A 19,180-nucleotide genomic window follows, 5' to 3' on the forward strand; every position below is an offset into this window, starting at 1 on the left:
GCCTGACATCGGTGGTGGGGAAGTTGCTGGAGTCAATCATAAAAGATGAAATAGCTGCATATTTCGATAGCAGTAACAGGATCGGTCCGAGTCAGCATGGATTTACGAAGGGGAAATCATGCTCGACTAATCTTCTGGAATTTTTTGAGGATGTAACTTGGAAAATGGACAAGGGAAAGACAGTGGATGTAGTGAACCTGAACTTTCACAAATCATTTGATAAGTCCCACATAGGAGATTAGTGGGTAACATTAGGGCATATGCCATTGGGGATAGAGTGCTGTCATGGATAGAAAATTGCGTGGCAGACAGGAAACAAAGAGTAGGGATTAACGAGTCCCTTTCAGAATGGCAGGCAGTGACTAGTGGGGTACCGCAATGCTCAATGCTGGGACATACATCAATTAGTTAGCTGAAGGGATTCAAGGTAACATTAGCAAATTTGCAGATGATACAAAGCTGGGTCACAGTGTGAACTGTGAGGAGGATGCTATGAGATTTCAGGGTGACTTGGGCAGGTTGGGTGAGTGGGAAGATGCATGGCAGATACTGTTTTATGTGAATAACTGTGTGTTTATCCACTTTGGTTGCAAAAACAGGAAGGCAGATTATTATCTAAAGGGGGTCAAGTTGGGAATAGGGGAAGTAGCACTGGAACTGTGGGTCCTTGTTCATCAGTCAATGAAAGTAAGCATGCAGCAGGCTGTGAAGAAGGCGAATGGCATGTTGGCCTTCATAACAAGATGTGTTGAATATAGGAGCAAAGAGGTCCTTCTGCAGTTGTGCAGGGCCCTAGTAAGACCACATCGGGAGTAATGTGTGCAGTTTTGGTCTCCAAATTTGAGGAAGGGAAGCCATTTAGAATGGAGATGAGGAAACACTTTTTCCACACAGAGAGTTGTGAGTCTGTGGAATTCTCTGCCTCAGTGGAGGCAGGTTCTCTGGACACTTTCAAGAGATAACTAGATCGGGTTCTTAAAGATAGCGGAGTGAGGGGATATGGGGAGAATGCAGGACGGGGTACTGATTGGGGATGATCAGCGATGATCATCCCCGAATGGCCTACTCCTGCACCTATTTTCTATGTTTCTATGTTTCTATGATCACATTGAATGGCGGTGCTCAATGCAAATGTACCGCTATTTCATATTTTATTATTGACTTCAGCATCTTCCCCAGCAACTCTATTTGTTGTGTTCAACTACTGTATTATGGTGTGTATGAAATTCAGTGTCAATAATGATTCATCTCATTTAAAAAAAAAGTTCTTCATTGGCCTATTCAGTTGTGTGGAAGAGAAAAATCGCAACATTTTTCGCTTGAAAGCTGAATTTCCTGTTTTTCTCTGTATGGTTGTCTGAACGAAAGTTCGAAAATAGGCAAAGGCGTAGGCTGTGTGAAATAACGACTGCTAGTCTGTTACAGGAAATATATTGTCACGCTTGAAAGGGAAGGAGATGAGGAGGAATTTCTTCAGTCAGAGGGTGGTGAATCTGTTGTGTTATTTGCCACAGACGGCTATGGAGGTCAAATCAAAGGCAGAGGTAGATACATTCTTGATTAGAATGGATATCAGGGGTTATGGGGAGAAGGCAGGAGAAGGGGGGGGGGGCGAGAGAGATAGATAATTCTGATAATTCTTCTCCTATCACTTTTGACCTTATGACCTTTATTTAAGATCATGAGCTCATGAGCTCATGTGATAGGTGTAGAAACAGGCCTTTTGGCCCATCATGTCTATTACACCATTTAATCGGCTGATTTCTCCCTCCTAACCTCATTCTCCTGCCTCTGACACCTGTACCAATCACAAATCTATCTATCTCTTCCTAAAAAAAATATCAACTGAATTGGCCTTCACAGCGTTCTGTGGCAAATAATTCAATAGATTCACCACCCAGAAATGTCTCCTCATCTCCTACCTACAAGAACGTCCTTTAATTCTGAGGCCAAGACCTCTGTTCCTAAACTCTCCCACTAGTGGACACATCCTCTCCACATCCATTCTATCGAAGCTTGTCACAAATCTGTATGTTTCAATGAGGTCCCCCTCATTCATTTAAACTCCAGTGGCATCAAACGGTCTTCATATGTTAATCTCCACTCCAAAGCCAGCACATCCTTCCTCAGATATGGGCCCAAAATTGCTCACAATATTGCAAATGCGACCTGACGAGCGACTAACAGCCTCAGCATTACATCCTTGGATTTGTATACATGCCCCATTGAAATGAATCTTAGCATTGAGTTTGCTTTCTTCACTACCGATTCATCTTGCAGATTTACTTTTTAGGAATTGTTGTTGCCTTGCAAACAGTTAACAATGGCCTGTTTGATACATTTTCGCATACCATCGTTACTTTTTTGAATATCCTTCATTAATTTGTTCCATATCTCGCTACATCACAGGTTATATCCATCGGTTCCCTTTTCCCTGACTGAGTCTGAAGAAGGGGCTCGACCCGTAACGCCACCAATTCTTTCTCTCCAAAGATGCTGCCTAACCAACTGAGTTACTCCTGTTTTTGTGTCAATCTTTCGCCATGTGAGAAGTGGGCTTGCCGTGTTACATTGCAAGTCAACACCCGGGATAGTATCGATTAATTTTACTGAACAATATGAGAGATTCCTCTGTAAAGAAAAGAGCGAAATGAATGGCGAGAGTAGGACGCCTTGGCGACCGCAGGTTTAATCTGTGCCTAGAATCAGAGTCAGAGAATGGATGGGACGTCTTGAATGAGTAGTATCACTGCGGAGAAAGACGTTGGAGTTATTACAAGATGGATGAGGTGAGATATCTGATAAGGACATACACAGGTATACACATATAAGGAAGTAGGAAGCATAACTTTAATTGATATACGCATCTTACCTGATGTTGCCGCCGCCATTGTCGGATTTGTTGATGCAGCTTCTAAAGGAAACGACAATTAATCAATATATGAAAAGCCGATCGATTCTACATGGTGCTAAAATTTAAATAACCCAATGTAAGTCGCAATATTTGCTGGAAGCAAAGGATTATCTATGCAAACAGCAAACAATTGCTTGTTTCCTTTATCATTGTACCTCTTTTCCATATATTGCATTAATTGTTAAATATCTCTCTACAACACTTTTGTTATCTCTCGCTTCCCTTTCCCCTGACTATCAGTCTGAAGTAATCTCGATCTGAAACGTCACCCATACCTTCCATTCAAGTTCCGAACACCCGCTCCCAAACAACACTAACGAAACATCCTACCATCGATAGACACAACATACTGAAGTAGTTCAGCGGGACAGGCAGCATCTCTGGAGAGATGGAATGGGTGACGTTTCGGATCAATACGCGTCTTCAGACTGAGAGTCAGGGGAGAGGGAAGCGAGAGATAAGGACGGTGATGTAGAGAGATATAGAACAAATGAATGGAAGATATGCAACAAAAAAAACCGATGATATAGGAAACAAGCTGTTTGCTGGGTGAGAACGAGTAGCATGGGCGACTGGAGTGGGGGTGAGATGAAGAGAGATGGAATGCAGGGGTTACTTGAAGTTGGAGAAACGAATACCTACCGTATCTACCTTTCCTGTCAGCCTCATAGATATAAATACGGGTTGAACGAAGACATTAATACATGCACCTGAACAATTGGGGGATGGAGGGGTATCAACTATATGCAGCCGGACGGGGATAATTTAATTTGAGACATTGTGGGCCCTGAATTTTCACATTGTCGTGGTGGTGAAGCCTGTGTGGTCCTGAGATCCTGTGAGCGATGCCTTCTGGAGCTATGCTCCTGGTAGGGCCACCTATGGCGGTGAGCTTGAGGGCGAGGTCTCTGACAAAGAGCAATCCATCCAAGACCTCAACGGCGGAACAGGCAAAGGGCGATGGCTGACTTCAGTGGAGCGTCACAACGGCTGGGAAGGCGGATGAAGGCTGCAGCAGAAAAGGGTCTCCGGTCGTCTTGGACTCCATGCCACTGGATCCTGACCCAGATCTGTCAAGGACCGTGGGATGGCTGTCCGTGCACCAGTCTCCCCGCGTTAAATAAAGTCACGCACAGGCATCCTCCATGGAGGGAATAGCACCCCGGAGACACCCGTGGTCAAAAGGGCGCCTAACAAGGGCCAACAGCTCTGTACATGAGCTGCGCTCTGTTATGTTCAATGATCCATGTGCCCTGTTCCAATTTTGTACTTAAGTTCATAAGATCTTAAGCGTTAGGAGCAGAATTAGACTAGTCGGCTCATCAAGTCTGCTCTGCCATTCAATCATGCCTGGTCTATCTCTCCCTCTTAACCCCATTCTCCTGCCATCTCCCCAAAACCATTGACACCCGAACTAAATAGAAAACTAACAATCTCTGCCTTAAAAATATCCACTGACTTGGCCTCCGCAGCATTCTGTGGCAACGAATTCCACAGATTCACCACCCGTCTGAATAAATACCTCCCCATCTCCTTACTAAAGCAACGTCCTTTAATACTGAGTCTATGACGTCTACTCCTAGACCATCCCACTAGTGGGAACATCTCCCCCTCAACATCCACTCTGTACAAGCCTTTGACTATTCGAGATGTTTCAATTGGGTCTTCCCCTCCTCCCTCTAACCCCAGCGAGTACAGGCCAGTGCCGTCAACCGCTATTGTGCCGAAAGATTGCTCTGTTGCTCGATACTTCGATGAGTTCTTCCATAAATTGTCAATGCCCTGTCCTTATAAGAACTCACTACCTGCATCACAGTGCACTCGTCGGAGTTACATAACATCGCTGGTTGCATTGCACAAATTGCCCGCGAATCAATCTCATTGGCAGTGTAGAGAAAGCAGGGACTCCGCAGAAGGACTTGGACAGGTTGGAAGAGAAGTGGCAAATGGAATATACTGTAGCAAAGTTTGGAGCCATGCAATTTGGCAGTGGGAATAAAGGCATAGGCTGTTTTCTAAATAGTGGAGAATCGAGAAATTGCAGGTGCAAACAGACTTGGGAGTGCAGGGTTCCCCCAAAAAGTTTATCTGCAAGTCGAATCAATAGAAACGAAACATAGAAACATAGAAAATAGGTGTAGGAGTAGGCCATTCGGCCCTTCGATTCTGCACCGCCATTCAATATGATCATGGCTGATCATCCAACTCAGTGTCCTGTACCTCCCTTCTCTCCATACCCCCTGACCCATTTAGCCACAAGGGCCACATCTAACTCCCTCTTAAATATAGCCAATTAACTGGCCTCAACTACATTATGTGGCAGAGAATTCCAGAGATTCACCACTCTCTGTGTAATTTTTTTTTTAATTTTCTCTGTCCTAAAAGATTTCCCCAATTATCCTTAACTGTGACCCCTTGTTCTGGACTTCCCCAACTTCGGGGACAATCTTTCTGCATCTAGCCTGTCCAACCCCTTAAGAATGTTGTAAGTTTCTATAAGATCCCCCCTCAATCTTCTAAATTCTAGCGAGTACAAGCCGAGTCTATCAAGTCTTTCTTCATATGAAAGTCCTGACATCCCAAGAATCAGTCTCGTGAACCTTCTCTGTACTCCCTCTATGGCAAGAATGTCCTTCCTCAGATTAGGAGACCAAAACTGTACGCAATACTCCAGGTGTGGTCTCACCAAGACCCTGTACAACTGCAGGAGAACCTCCCTGCTCCTATACTCAAATCCTTTTGCAATGAATGCTAACATACCATTCGTTTTCTTCACTGCCTGCTGCACCTGCATGCCTACTTTCAATGACTGGTGTACCATGACACCCAGGTCTCGTTGCATCTCCCCTTTTCCTAATCGGCCACCATTCAGATAATAGTCTACTTTCCTGTTTTTGCCAACAAAGTGGATAACCTCTTATTTATCCACATTATACTGCATCTGCCATGCATTTGCCCACTCACCCAGCTTATCCAAGTCACCTTGCAGCCTCCTAGCATCCTCCTCACAGCTAACAATGCCCCCCAGCTTCGTGTCATCCGCAAACTTGGAGATGTTGCATTCAATTCCCTCGTCCAAATCATTAATCAAGCAGACTCAATGCAGACATTTATTTTGAGAGGGCTAGAATACAAAAACAGGATTGTACAGCTGGGGCTCTATAAGGTGCTGATCAGGCCGCATTTGGAATATTATGGGCACCATATTAAAGGAAGGATGTGCAGTCTCTGGAGAGGGTCCAGAGGACGCTTACAAGAATTATCCCAGGAATTAGTGTGTTAACGTATGATGAGCGTTTGACGGCGCTGGGCCTGTACTCGCTGGAGTTTAGAAGGATAAGGGGGTACCTCATTGAAACTTACCAAATAGTGAAATACCTGGATAGAGTGATGTGGAGAGGGTGTTTCCACTCGTGGGAGCGTCAAGGACCAGAGGCCAGTGCCTCAGAAATAAAGGATGTTCCTATTGGAAGGAGATGAGGATGAATTACTTTAGTCAGAGGGTGATGAGTCTATGGAATTATTTGCTACAGAAGGCTGTGGAGGCTACTTCAGTGGATATTTTTATGGCATGGATGGATAGAATTTTGATTAGTACGGGTGTCGGGGGATATGGGGAGACGGCAGGAGAAGGGGGTTTAGAAGGGAGAGATAGATCAGTCGTGATTGAATGGTCGGGTAGACGTGATGGGCCGAATGGCCTAATTATGCTTCTATCACTTCTGAACTTCTGATTTTATGAAATGGGGAACACAGAATGACCAAAGGGATCAACGAGTTTAAATATCGCAGCGCTGTCAAATTCTCTCCAAAGCATCTCCAACTGACTTCAATAACAATTGGCCGCCGTGAACGTGTGTGATGTCTCTTGGATCACATCTACTTGCGGACCAATTTATTTCTGCCATCTTTATAACTCACAATAACGCACGCGATTCGTTTCCGCTTGACAGGATGTTTTACACAGATAAGGAAGTATGAAGTGTAGCTTTAATTGATATGTTCGTCTAACCTGGTATTGCGGTCGAGGCAGGCAGAGAGGTTATTTTAGCTTCCAAAGGAAACGGCAATTAATCAATATATATAAACCATATCGATAGTACATGGTGCTAAAATGTAAATAATTTGATAAAAGTTCGCAATATTAATTTAGAGATACAGGCGCGGAAACAGGTCCTTCGGCCAACCAGCGATCCCCGCAAATTAAAACTACCCTACACAAACTAGGACAATTTTACATGTCCATTTATACCAAGCCACTTAACCTACAAACGTGTACGTATTTAGAATGTTGGAGGAAACCGAAGATCTCGGAGAAAACCCACGCAGGTCACAGGGAGAACGTGCGAACTCCGTACAGACAGCACCCGTGTTCAGGGTCGAACCTGTGTCTCTGGCGCTGTAAGTCTGCCGGCACGCCAATGATTTACCAGAACCGACCCTTTATTAACGGTGCATAGTTATTCGAGCCACACAGCATAGGAACAGGCCTTTCGGCCCACTAAGCCAGTTCCAAATAGTAACCAACCAATTGTATCGATTATCCCAATTTATGCTTCCAATATCTCCGTGAACACTACTCTTTCTCCCCTTCACATTTCTCCCTCTCCCTCTCACATTCCCTCTCTTCCCGTGGCAAATAATTCCATAGATTCATCATCCTCTGTCTAAATAAATTCCTCCCCACCTCCTTCCTAAAGGAATGTCCTTTAATTCGGAGATTACCTCTAAGTCTTAGACCCTCCCACTAGTGGGAACATCCTCCCCACATCCACTCTATCCAAACATTTCACTATTCGCTAAGTTTCAATGAAGTCCCCTCTCATCCTTTGAAACTCCAGCGAGTACATGTCCTAGTACCGTCAAAAGGTATTGTGCTAAAATATTGCTCTGTCACTCGATACTTCGCTGAGTTCTTCCAGACATGATATATGCGCTATCCTTATTATATGTCCCTAACTGCATCACACTACACTCATCAGAGTTTTGATCACCACTATTAGAATCTCATAGTCATGGAATCATAGAGTAATACACGGTAGAAACATGCCTTTCGGCCCAACTTGCCCCACCGGCCAACATGTCCCACCTACACTAATCTCACATGCCCGCGTTTGATCCATATCCCTCCAAACACGTCCGATAAATAGAAACATAGAAACATAGAAATTAGGTGCAGGAGTAGGCGATGCGGACCTTCGAGCCTGCAGCGCCATTCAATATGATCATGGCTGATCATCCAACTCAGTATCCTGTACCTGCCTTCTCTCCATACCCCCTGATCCCTTTAGCCACAAGGGCCACATCTAACTCCCTCTTAAATATAGCCAATTAACTGGCCTCAACTACCTTCTGTGGCAGAGAATTCCAGATATTCACCGCTCTCTGTGTGAATTTTTTTTTCTCATCTCGGTGCTCAAAGATTTCCCCCTTATCCTTAAACTGTGACCCCTTGTTCGGGACTTCCCCAACATCGGGAACAATCTTCCTGCATCTAGCCTGTCCAACCCCTTAAGAATTTTGTAAGTTTCTATAAGATCCCCCCTCAATCTTCCTCAAATGTACCTGAGTAAGTGTTTCTTAAATGTCGGGATAGTCCCAGACTCAACTACCTCCTCTGGCAGCTTGTTCCATTCACCCGCCACCCTTTGTGTGAAAAAGTTACCTCTCAGATTCCTATTAAATCTTCTCCCCTACGCATTAAACCTATGTCATCTGGTCCTCGATTCCCCTACTCTGGGCAACAGTTTCTGCCTTTATGAACCTTTCAAGTATGAGCCGCAGACACCCACCGCACTCTGGGTAAGAATCATGAGATGAATGGATCGGGTAGATGCACAGTCTCCTGCCCAGAGGACATAGGTTGAAGGTGAAGGGGAAAAGTTATAGTCATAATTTTAGAGAGATACGGGGAACCCAAAGAGGGAAACGGGCTCTTCGGTCCACCGATGTGACCAATTAACACTATCCTACACAAAAGAGGGATAATTTACAATTATACGAATTATACAACCTTTGGCGTGTGGGAGGAAACTGAAGACCTCGGGGAAAACTCCGAGAACGTACAGACTCCGTTCAGACAGCACCCGTAGTCGGGATCGAACCCGGTCTTCGGCACTGCAAGTCCCAACTCTACCGCTGCACCACCGTTCCACCCATCGGGACCTAACGCTCCACTTGATCTAATGCTGGTGATCTTGCTATGTAGGAAGTGTCATCTACGGACTTTAGAAGGATGAACGCACACCATATGCACGCTGAATATATTTTTATGAGCCTCGGCAAAGTAGATCTTAGGGGAAATGGCGTTGAGTTGAAAGGGTTAGCATTGATGTGGAGAAGATGATTCCACTAGTGGGAGAGTCTAGGGCTAGAGGTCAGAGCCTCAGAATTAAAGGATGTTCCTTTAGGAAGGAAATGAGGAGGAATTTCTTCAGCAGGTGATGGTGAATATGTGGAATTATTTGACACACAAGACTGTGTTGGCCAAGTCAATGGATATTGTTAAGGCAGAGATAGATAGATTCTTGATTAGTACGGATGTCAGTGGTTATGGGGAGAAGGCAGGAGAATGAGATTAGGAGGAATAGATAAATCAGCAATTATTGAACGGCGGAGTATTACTTGGTGGACCGAATTCCCTAATTCTACTCCTATCACTTATGATCGTATGAGTTCGAACATCAGCCATGACCTTTCTGGGCATCAGAAGGTCATAAGGGATAGAAGTAGAATAGCCGATTCGGCTCATCACCTCTATTCGCCATTCAGTCATGGCTGATCTATCTCTCCCACTTATCCCAATTCTCTTGCCTCCTCCCCATAACCTCTGATACTCGCACTAATCAAGTGTTGGATCACCTACGTGGGACGATCCTTTATTAATCGCAATATTTTAGTTATTTGAAATTATTCACCCTATCGGCTACAGCAAAAGAAGGACCTTAAGAATATTTCAGATTCTACCTGTGGTAGTCATAGTCATAGAGTGATACACCTAGGAAACAGACTCTTCGGCCGGGCGTCCACGCCGACCAACATGTCCCAGCTACACTAGTCCCACCAGCCTGCGTTTGGTCCATATCCCTCCAAACCTGTCCTACCCATGTACCTGTCTAACTGTTTCTTAAATGTTTGGATAGTCCCTGCCTCAACGACCTGCTCTGGCAGCTTATTCCATACACCCACCGTGTATGGAATACACTGGAATACACTGTGTGAAAAGGTGACCCCTCAGATTCACAATAAATCTTTCCCCCTTCAACTTGAACCTATGTCCTCTTGTCCCCGTTCCCCTACTCTCTTTTCCTAAAATAGTCGGAAATAATTAATGTGTAGGAAAGAACTGCATGTGCTGGTTTCCATCGACACAGCATGCTGGAGTCACGTAGCGGAACAGGCAGCATCTCTGGACAGAAGGAATGTGCGACGTTTCGACCTCTATCAACCCATCTTGTGTTGCGCTCCTGATAAACACTCACACACTTAACCAGTAATACGGTTAAACCTGACTCTTCTATAAAAGCAAAACGAATGAATGATTTAATTTAACCATCCCTTGTTCAAGGTGACCACTAACCTGTTATTTTAAGTGTGTTGATGTAATATACAGATGGTCCGTTTTTTATTACCACGGTGTAGATGTAACGCCCCTCGTCGCTTTGCTTGAACTGGCTGATGTTTAAACTTCTGTAATCGAACTTATGCCGCGAGGAAGTAACTATTAGTTGACCATCCTTCTTCCACTGGATCTCAACCCCTTCCCCCTTCACTGGGTTGCGGGTAATGTTCCACCTCTTATCCTGAAAATAAGATTCGTCGGATGTTTGTAAGCTGAGATTCACTGACTGTCCTGCGGAAATCGCTTTGGCTGGCGTCACGGACACTGCGAAAAGAAACAAGTTACAGTATATATATATATATAGCTAACTAACCTTAAACTACTGCAATGGTCATAGCACAGAATATTTAGACACAGACGAAGAACACCTATGGGAGTTATTGCGCCATTTTGATTTGGATAGAGAAATCTACTTTCAATTATGCCTTTGACAGTTTAGTTTAGTTAAGTTTAGTTTAGTTTACTTTACTTAAGTTTAGTTTTGTTTGGCTTAATTTAGTTCAGGTTAGTTCAGGTTAGTTCAGATTAGTTTAGATATACAGCATTGAAGTCGGCCCATCGGCTCAAGGGTCCACGACGACCATCGGCCACCCGTACACTTTTCCCGTGAGGCAGAGGTTCACTTGCACTTCCTCCAACCTCATCCACTGTATCCGCTGTTCCAGGTGTCAACTCCTGTACATCGGCGAGACCAAGCGCAGGCTCGGCGATTGTTTTGCTGAACAAATCCGCACTGTCCGCCTTAGCCCACCTGTTCTGCCGGTAGGTCAGCACTTTACCCCCCCCCCCCCCCATACCGAATATGACTTTTCTGTCTGGGCCGCCTCCATTGTCAGCGTGAGGTCCAGCGCATACACCCCAGTTGTATGAACATTGACTTCTATAACTTCAAATAGCCCTTGCATTCCCACTCTCGCCTTCCCCTCCAATTCCCAGTTCTCCCACCATTCTGACTTCTCCGACTACGTTCTATCTCTGACCCGCCCACTCCCCTGACTTCAGTCTGAACAAGGATCTCGACCCGAAAAGTCACCCATTCCTTCTGTCCAGAGATGCTGCCTGTCCCGCTGAGTTACTCCAGCACTTTGTGTCTACCTTCGATTTAAACCAGCAAATGCAGTTCTTTCCGACCCGTACACAATTGCTTTGTTATCCCACTTTCTCATCTACTCCCTACGCAGTAGGGGTCAATTTACAGAGCCAAATAATCTGCAAACCTGGGCCGTGGGAGGAACCCGGAGCCCCCCCCAAGAGAAAATCCACGCGGTCGCAGTGAGAACGCGCAAATTCGAAGCCGACAGTGTCCGAGTTCAGGATGGAACCATGGTCGCTGGGGTTGTGAGGCGGCAGCCCTACCATCTGTGCCTCTGGGGTTGTGAGAACTCTTAAAGGGGAGGTGCGATTATAGTGGATACACTAGGAATTATCTCATAGATGTTTGGAAGGTCAAGCAAATCGAATTAGTACTAGCACAGTCATACGTCGCCTCTCTTTAAGTCATCTGCTTCCTTTCTCGTCAATCGCCATAAAGGACTGGAACCTTTCAAGTAAATGTAGAGGTAGACTAGATCATGGAGTTCTGGGACACAGCCACAGGCCATTGGCCCAGCCATGTACCTACGAATCAATACACGAAGTTTAATCCCACGGATGAATATTCCCTAAATATCATGAGATTTGACATTATGACGTATATTAAATGGAGTTGTCCGTGAAACAAGTTTAGCAAATTTGCTGATGATACCAATGTGAGTGTTTTTGCAGATAGTGAATATGGTTGTGAAAAATTGCAGCAGCATGTTGATTGATAATGATACAGATAAATGTGAGGTGTTGCACTTTGCGAAGTTTTACATGGGCAAGGCCTACACAGTGAATGGTAGGGCTCTCGAGAATGTTTTGAAGATGTCGAGACCAAACGTAGACTGGGCGATCGTTTCGCTGAACACCTTCGTTCAGACCGCCTGGATCTACCTGATCTCCCAGTTCCTAAACACTTTAATACTCCTTCCTATTTCAACACTGACCTCTCAGTTCTAGGTTTCCTCCATTGTCAGAGTGAGGCTAAATGGAAATTGGAGGAACAGCATCTCACATTTCGCTTGGGCAGCTTACAGCTCGGTGGTATGAATACTGATTTCTCCAACTTCAAGTAACCCCGGCATTCCCTCTCTCACTAATCCGCCCCCCCCCCCCCCCCCCCCCCCCCCCACCGAAGTCGCACCAGTTTCTCGTTTTCTCTCAACAAAGGCTAAGACCACATCTCTCTACATTATGGTCTATATCTCTTGTTTCCCTTTCCCCTAAGTAGTCTGAAAAGGGGCCTTGACCCGGAACGTCACCCATTATTTCATTCCTGAGATGCTGCCTGTCCAACTTTCCTGAGATGCTGCCTGTCAGTTGGAGTTACTCCAGATTTGTGTGTCTCTCTGTGGGATCTAGGAGTGCAGGTGCTTGGTTCCTAGAAGGTGGAGTCGCAGGTACAGGAGATAGGGTGGTCAAAAAGGCTTTTAGCATCATGGCCATCATCAGTCAGAGCTTTGAGTATAGAAGTCGGGAGGTCATGTTGCAGTTGTATAAGACGCTGATGAGGCCGCATTTAGAATGCTGTGTTCCATTCTGGGCACCATGCTATAGGAAAGATGTTGTCAAGCTGGAAAGGGTATAGCGAAGGTTTTCGATGATTTTGCCAGGACTAAAGTGTCTGAGTTTTCGGGAGTGGGTTGAGTAGTCTGGGACTCTGGTCCCTGCAGAGCAGGAGGATGAGGGGGTGATCTTATAGGGATGTATAAAATCATAAGAGGAATAGATCGGGAAGATCCAAGTCTCCTGTCCAGAGTAGGGGAATCGAGGACCAGAGGACATAGGTTTAAGGTGAAGGGGAAGATATTTAATAGGAATGCGAGGACTACCTTTTTCACACAAAGGATGGTGGGTATATGAAACGAGCTGTCAGATGAGGTAGTTGAGGCTGGGACTATCCCAACGTTTAAGAAACAGTTTGACAGATACATGGATAGGACAGGTTTGGAGCGATATGGTCCAGACGTGGGCAGGTGGCACTTGTGCAAGTGGGACTTGATGAGCGGTGTGGGCGTCGGACCAAAGGGCCTGTTTCCACACTGTATTTCTCGATAACACCATGACTCGAATAAATGTACCACCGTTGCTGCCCCTTGGTCCTCACCGGTGGCAAAATAAGACTAAAGGACTTCTGCCGGAGGTATATCTTGTATATACCAACTGCAAATTCCTTCTCCGCAGTGTTACTGCTCGTTTAAGGCGTCCCATTCTCCGACTCTTTGATTCCAGGAACAGATTAACCCTGTGTTCGCCAAGGCAATAGACAATAGACAATAGATAATAGGTGCAGGTGTAGGCCATTCGCCCCATCGAGCCAGCACGGGCATTCACTGTGATCATGGCTGATCATCCACAATCAGTACTCCTTTCCTACCTTCTCACCACGTCCCTTTACTCTGCTATCTTTAAGACCTCTAAGAGAAAAGGCGTCCTACTCGTGCCTTTCTTTTCGCTCTTTTCTTTACTGAGGAAGCTCTCATGTTGTTCATTAAAACTAATCGATATAATGCCGAGTGTTGATTTGGAATGGAACACGGCAACCCTACTTTTCACATGGCAAGGGGTAGGCACAAAAAGCTGGAGTAACTAAGCGGGTCAGGCAGCAGCTCTGTTGAGAAGGAATTGGTGACGTGTCGGGTCGAGACCCTTCCTCAGGGGAAGTGGAAACAAGAAGTATCGAAGATGATGTAGAGATGTAGAACAAATGAATGCAAGATATTCAAAAAAGTAACGATGATATGCGAAAAAGTAATAAACAGGCCATTGGCTTGACGAGAACGAGTACCGACGATGATACTCAACAAGACGACTGAAGCTGGTATGACTTGGGTGGGGAGGGATGGAGAGAGACGGAATGCAGGGGTTACTTGAAGATAGAGAAATCAATATTATACCATTGGGTTGTCAGCTGTTTAAGCGAAATATGAGATGTCGTTCCTACAAATTTTGCGTATTAGCCTCACTCTGACAATGGAGGAGGCCTAGGAGTGAAAGGCCAGTGTGGGAATGGAAAGGGGAATAAAGGTGTTTGTCAACTCTGAGGTCAGGTGGGTCCAGGCGGACTGAGCAAAGGTGTTCAGCGAAATGATTGCCCAGTCTACGTTTGGTCTCGCCGATGTATAATAGTCCACATCTTGAACAACGGACACAGTAGAGGTTGGAGAAGGTACAAGTGAACCTCTGCCTGGTCTGCAGATTTGCTGTCTGACTCGCTGAGTTACTCCAGATCTTTGTCTATCTTCGGTTTAAATCAGCATCTGCAGATACTTCCTACACTTTTCACCTTGTAACCTCGAGGAGAAAAGGGTGAAAATGGCATGAAATAGATTGTCACAAGGTACTGGAATCGTCAGGTAAAGAATCTACGGGTAGACCTCAGCGGGTCAGGCAGCAGATGTAGTGGGAAATGGCTGGTCCATGGAATGATTTTCCAATCGGGAAGAGCCCCGACCCACAACGCCTCCCAATGATGCTGATTGATCTGATGAGTTACTCTCAAAGTTTATTTTTAGCATGGCTTTTGTTATTGTTTAATGAACCATTTACATGAAAGTCATAAGATCATAAGTGATAGGATCAGAATTGGGCCGTTCGGCTCATGAAGTCCACTGGCGCCATTCAGTCATGGCTGATCTACCTCTCCCTCCTAACCCCTTTCTCCTGCTTGCTCCCCATAACCACTGGCACCCGGACTAATCAAGAATCTATCTATCCCTGCCTTAAAATTTTCCATTTGCATGACTTCCATCGCCTTACGTGGCAAAGAATTCCACTGATTCACCACCCATTGACTAATGAATACCCAAACTGTGAGAGTATTTCGTGTTCATCTTTTCTATAAGGTTGTAAATGAGTGGTGTAGCAGAATCGGTCGCTCACCTTGGACACGAATAAGTTTGAATACTTTGTTGGGCGTTTGTTTCTCATCCAGAATACAAGAATAACGTCCAGCATATTCATCCGTGGCATTGAAGGAAATAGAGACATTCCCCGCCTGGTAAACATTAGGATCCGCCAATTTTATATTTGGCAATTCCGGAAATGTACATTTTCCTTTGTGTTGAGAAACTGTACACGTTTTATGCGTCCCAGTTGCTGAGGCAGGTTCAAATTTCCACGTAACATTGTTGGATCCGGTTCGGTAGCAAGGCAGCAAGACCTGACTTGAGCCATTTGTAAAGACCACCTGCCATTGCGGCATCCCGTCAGGCTCTCCTGATGTACCTAGAGAGGGAGAATTGAGTATTATTAAACAACAACGTAAGTGGCTGGATAAAAATATCACCAAATCACATCGGATCACTCCTACGTGAATCTTAAGCAGTCTACTGCAAACCTGGCATATTTTCTGTTCCTGTGATCATGTACTCACCTCGTTAAACCTAGCTAACTATACTCTATTATATATTATGCTTGAACCTCATCTCTTTCGATCTCTTTCACTTCCTTATCACTGTAAACCTCTCTCCCTCCGACGCTCCGTCTGAAGAAGGGTCTCGACCCTCGGAGTTAAGGGATATGGAAAGAAGGCAGGAACGAGGTACTGATTGGGGATGATCAGCCATGATCACATTGAATGGCGGTGCTGGCTAGAAGGGCCTACTCATGCACCTACCACCAGGGGTGCCGCATGATGGCAGTCTCTGCCTACAGTCTGTCTGTTTTTCTATCTTTTTTAAATTTTAAGTTTGTTTAAACGTATGTTTTGGAGCTTTTTTTTTAGTATTTCTATGTGGGGGGTTGGGTAGGGTAAGGGGGAAACCGTTTCCCAGTCACCTCCTGGCGTAGATGCGACTATTCTCCGAGTCGCGTCCGCGCCCACCACCCCCCCCCCCCTCGCGGCCTACCAACTGGATTGGCGCGGCCTTTCCTGCCGGATACCGGCCAAAGCTTCAGCAGCGACGCAGCGCTGGATTCACCGCTGAGCGGGCGATACTTTATCCGGATCGTCGTTTGAAGCTCCGGAGTGTTGGGCCTGCTGCTTCAACATCGGGGAGCTGTGGTTTGTGGGGCTCAGCCGCGGGCGGCGCTGACCAACATCGCGGAGTCCTGGGACCCCTTTGCCGTTGGCCGCCAGCGTGAATCTCCGCTCAGCTCGGCCTGTGGAATTCGGGAGCCGCGGTCTCCGGTAGGAAGTGGTCGATTCGGAGGTCCAAGCCGCTGAGAATGTTCTCCCGTTCCGACTTCTGAGTTCCACCATCCCAGCGAGAGGGCCCGAGCATCGGGCGCCCTTAGCGGCGACAGCGAGCGGCTCGGGAGGCCCCGACCACGGGTGAACAACAGACAACAGAGGAGGATGACTGAACTTTGGTGCCTTCCCTCACAGTGGGAAACTTTGATTCCGCTGTGTGGGGATGTTTATGTTAAAGACTATCGTGTTCTGTGTTATTTTTTTATTTCGTATGGCTGTGTGGTGACCCCAAATTTTACTGTACCAATTGGTGCATGTGACAATAAATGTCTCTTGTCTCGTATCTCTTGTCTTGTCTTGTCTATTGTCTACTGTCTACTGTCTATTGTCTATTGACGCGAAACGTCACCCATTCCTTCAATCCAATGATGCTGCCTGTCCCACTGAGTTACTCCAGTGTTTTCAAAGGTACAAATGTCAGTTTATCGTCACGTGTACCAATTAAGGTACAGTGAAACTGAAATTACCATACAGCCATACTAAAAAAAACGCAACCAGCCACAAAACTACATGAAAAGTTAACATAAACATCCACCACAGCGGATTCCCCACATTGCTCACTGTGATGGAAGGCAAGAAAATCTCCCTCTTTATTCTCCTGCCGATGGGGCAGTCAAACCATCCGCAGTCCGGGGCGATAGAAGTTCCTGCAGTCGGCGATCGAAGCACCCTGGTCGCGGCGATGGAATCTCCCTCGTATTGGCAACCGAAGCTCCTGCGGTTGGAGCTCCCGAAGTCGGTTTCTAACCGCGAGCTCCACGACGTTAAAGTCCGCACGTTCCCGCGGCTGGAGCTCTATCTACAACAAAAACTACAACATCCATTTTCTCCCAGTTAATGGTTCCCCCGATACTTTGTGTTCATATACAAGAACTTCATAGTTTATTCACGGGGGGGGTTCGGCTACAAATATGACTTTTCATCTCTTGTCCCCTGAAGACGTTGCAAGCCACTCTTCCTCTGTCATAGACTCATGCAGCACGAAAAGTGACCCTTCGGCCCAACTCGCCCTTGCGATCAAGATGTCCCATCTTCACGTTGCTGACATTGGGCAAGAGGTTGTTTTCCTGACACCAGGTGACAAAGCTCTCCCATCTCCCTCCCATGCTTCATCTCCTCATCTCGGGATCCGACCAACCACAGTGGCGTCGCTTGCAAACTTGTTGATAGAGTTAAAGCCGAATTTAGATGTATAGTTGCGGAGTGAGGTCGCATTCTTGTGGGGCATTACAGTAAGATTCAACGGCCATCGTTGCTTGTGTTGTGTTATAGGGGGAACTTCTTTACTCAGAGAGTGGTAGCGGTGTGGAATGAGCTTCCAGTGGAAGTGGTGGAGGCAGGTTCGTTGGTATCATTTAAAAATAAATTGGATAAGCATATGGATGAGAAGGGAATGGAGGGTTATGGTATGAGTGCAGGCAGGTGGGACTAAGGGTAAAAAAGTTGTTCGGCACGGACTTGTAGGGCCGAGATGGCCTGTTTCCGTGCTGTAATTGTTATATGGTTATATGGTTATATGGTTATTGTGTGTAAGAAGGAACTGCAGATACTGGGTTACCCTGAAGATAGACATAACATGCTGGAGCAATTCAGCTGGACATACAGCATCTCTGGATAGAAGGAATGGGTGACGTTTCAGGTCGAGACTCTTCATCAGATTGAGTCAGGGGAAAGGGAGACACAGAGATATGGACCGGTAAGGCGTGAAAACGGCACATCAAAAGGGGCGCAGTTATAGTGTGGTCTTCAAGGGAACCAATATCAGGAGGGGAGTACAACAGGCAATTGACACAGTAGCACATACACACCCGTGCAGACTGAAGGCTTTTATACTTTGCTGAGCTCGGTGCACGGCAGAGTTGCTGTCTTACGCCGCTAGAGACCCGGGTTCGATCATGAGAAAGGGAACTGTCTTTTCAGAGTTTGTACGTTCTCCCCGTGAGAGCGTCGGTTGTTTCCGGGTGGTCCTCTTTCCTCCCACACACCAAAGACAGGTTTGCAGGTTAATTGTCTTCGGTGAAAATAGTACATCGTCGGTAGTGTGTGTAGGATAGTGCTAGACTACAGGGTGATCGCTGGTCGTCTCGCATGCAGTGGGCCGAAGGGCCTGTTTCCGTGATGTTTAGAATTATCGTGGTGGAAGTGTTTCCACCTATCCTCACTGATTATGCTCTGTGGGTCGAGAAAGTCGAGAATCCAATGTGAGAGAGGCCTCCGGCCCCTAGATCATGGAGTTTGGCAGGGTGTTTGGAGATAGGGTTATGGTGTTGAAGACGGAGTCAATAAATAGGAGGAGTGTCTTTGATGGCACAGGTTGGGTCCACCACACCACCACACAATGTATACAATTCATGAGAGGAATAGATTGGGT

This window comes from Amblyraja radiata, chromosome 36, assembly GCF_010909765.2.
Source record: "Amblyraja radiata isolate CabotCenter1 chromosome 36, sAmbRad1.1.pri, whole genome shotgun sequence".
In the NCBI taxonomy this organism is placed as follows: domain Eukaryota; kingdom Metazoa; phylum Chordata; class Chondrichthyes; order Rajiformes; family Rajidae; genus Amblyraja; species Amblyraja radiata.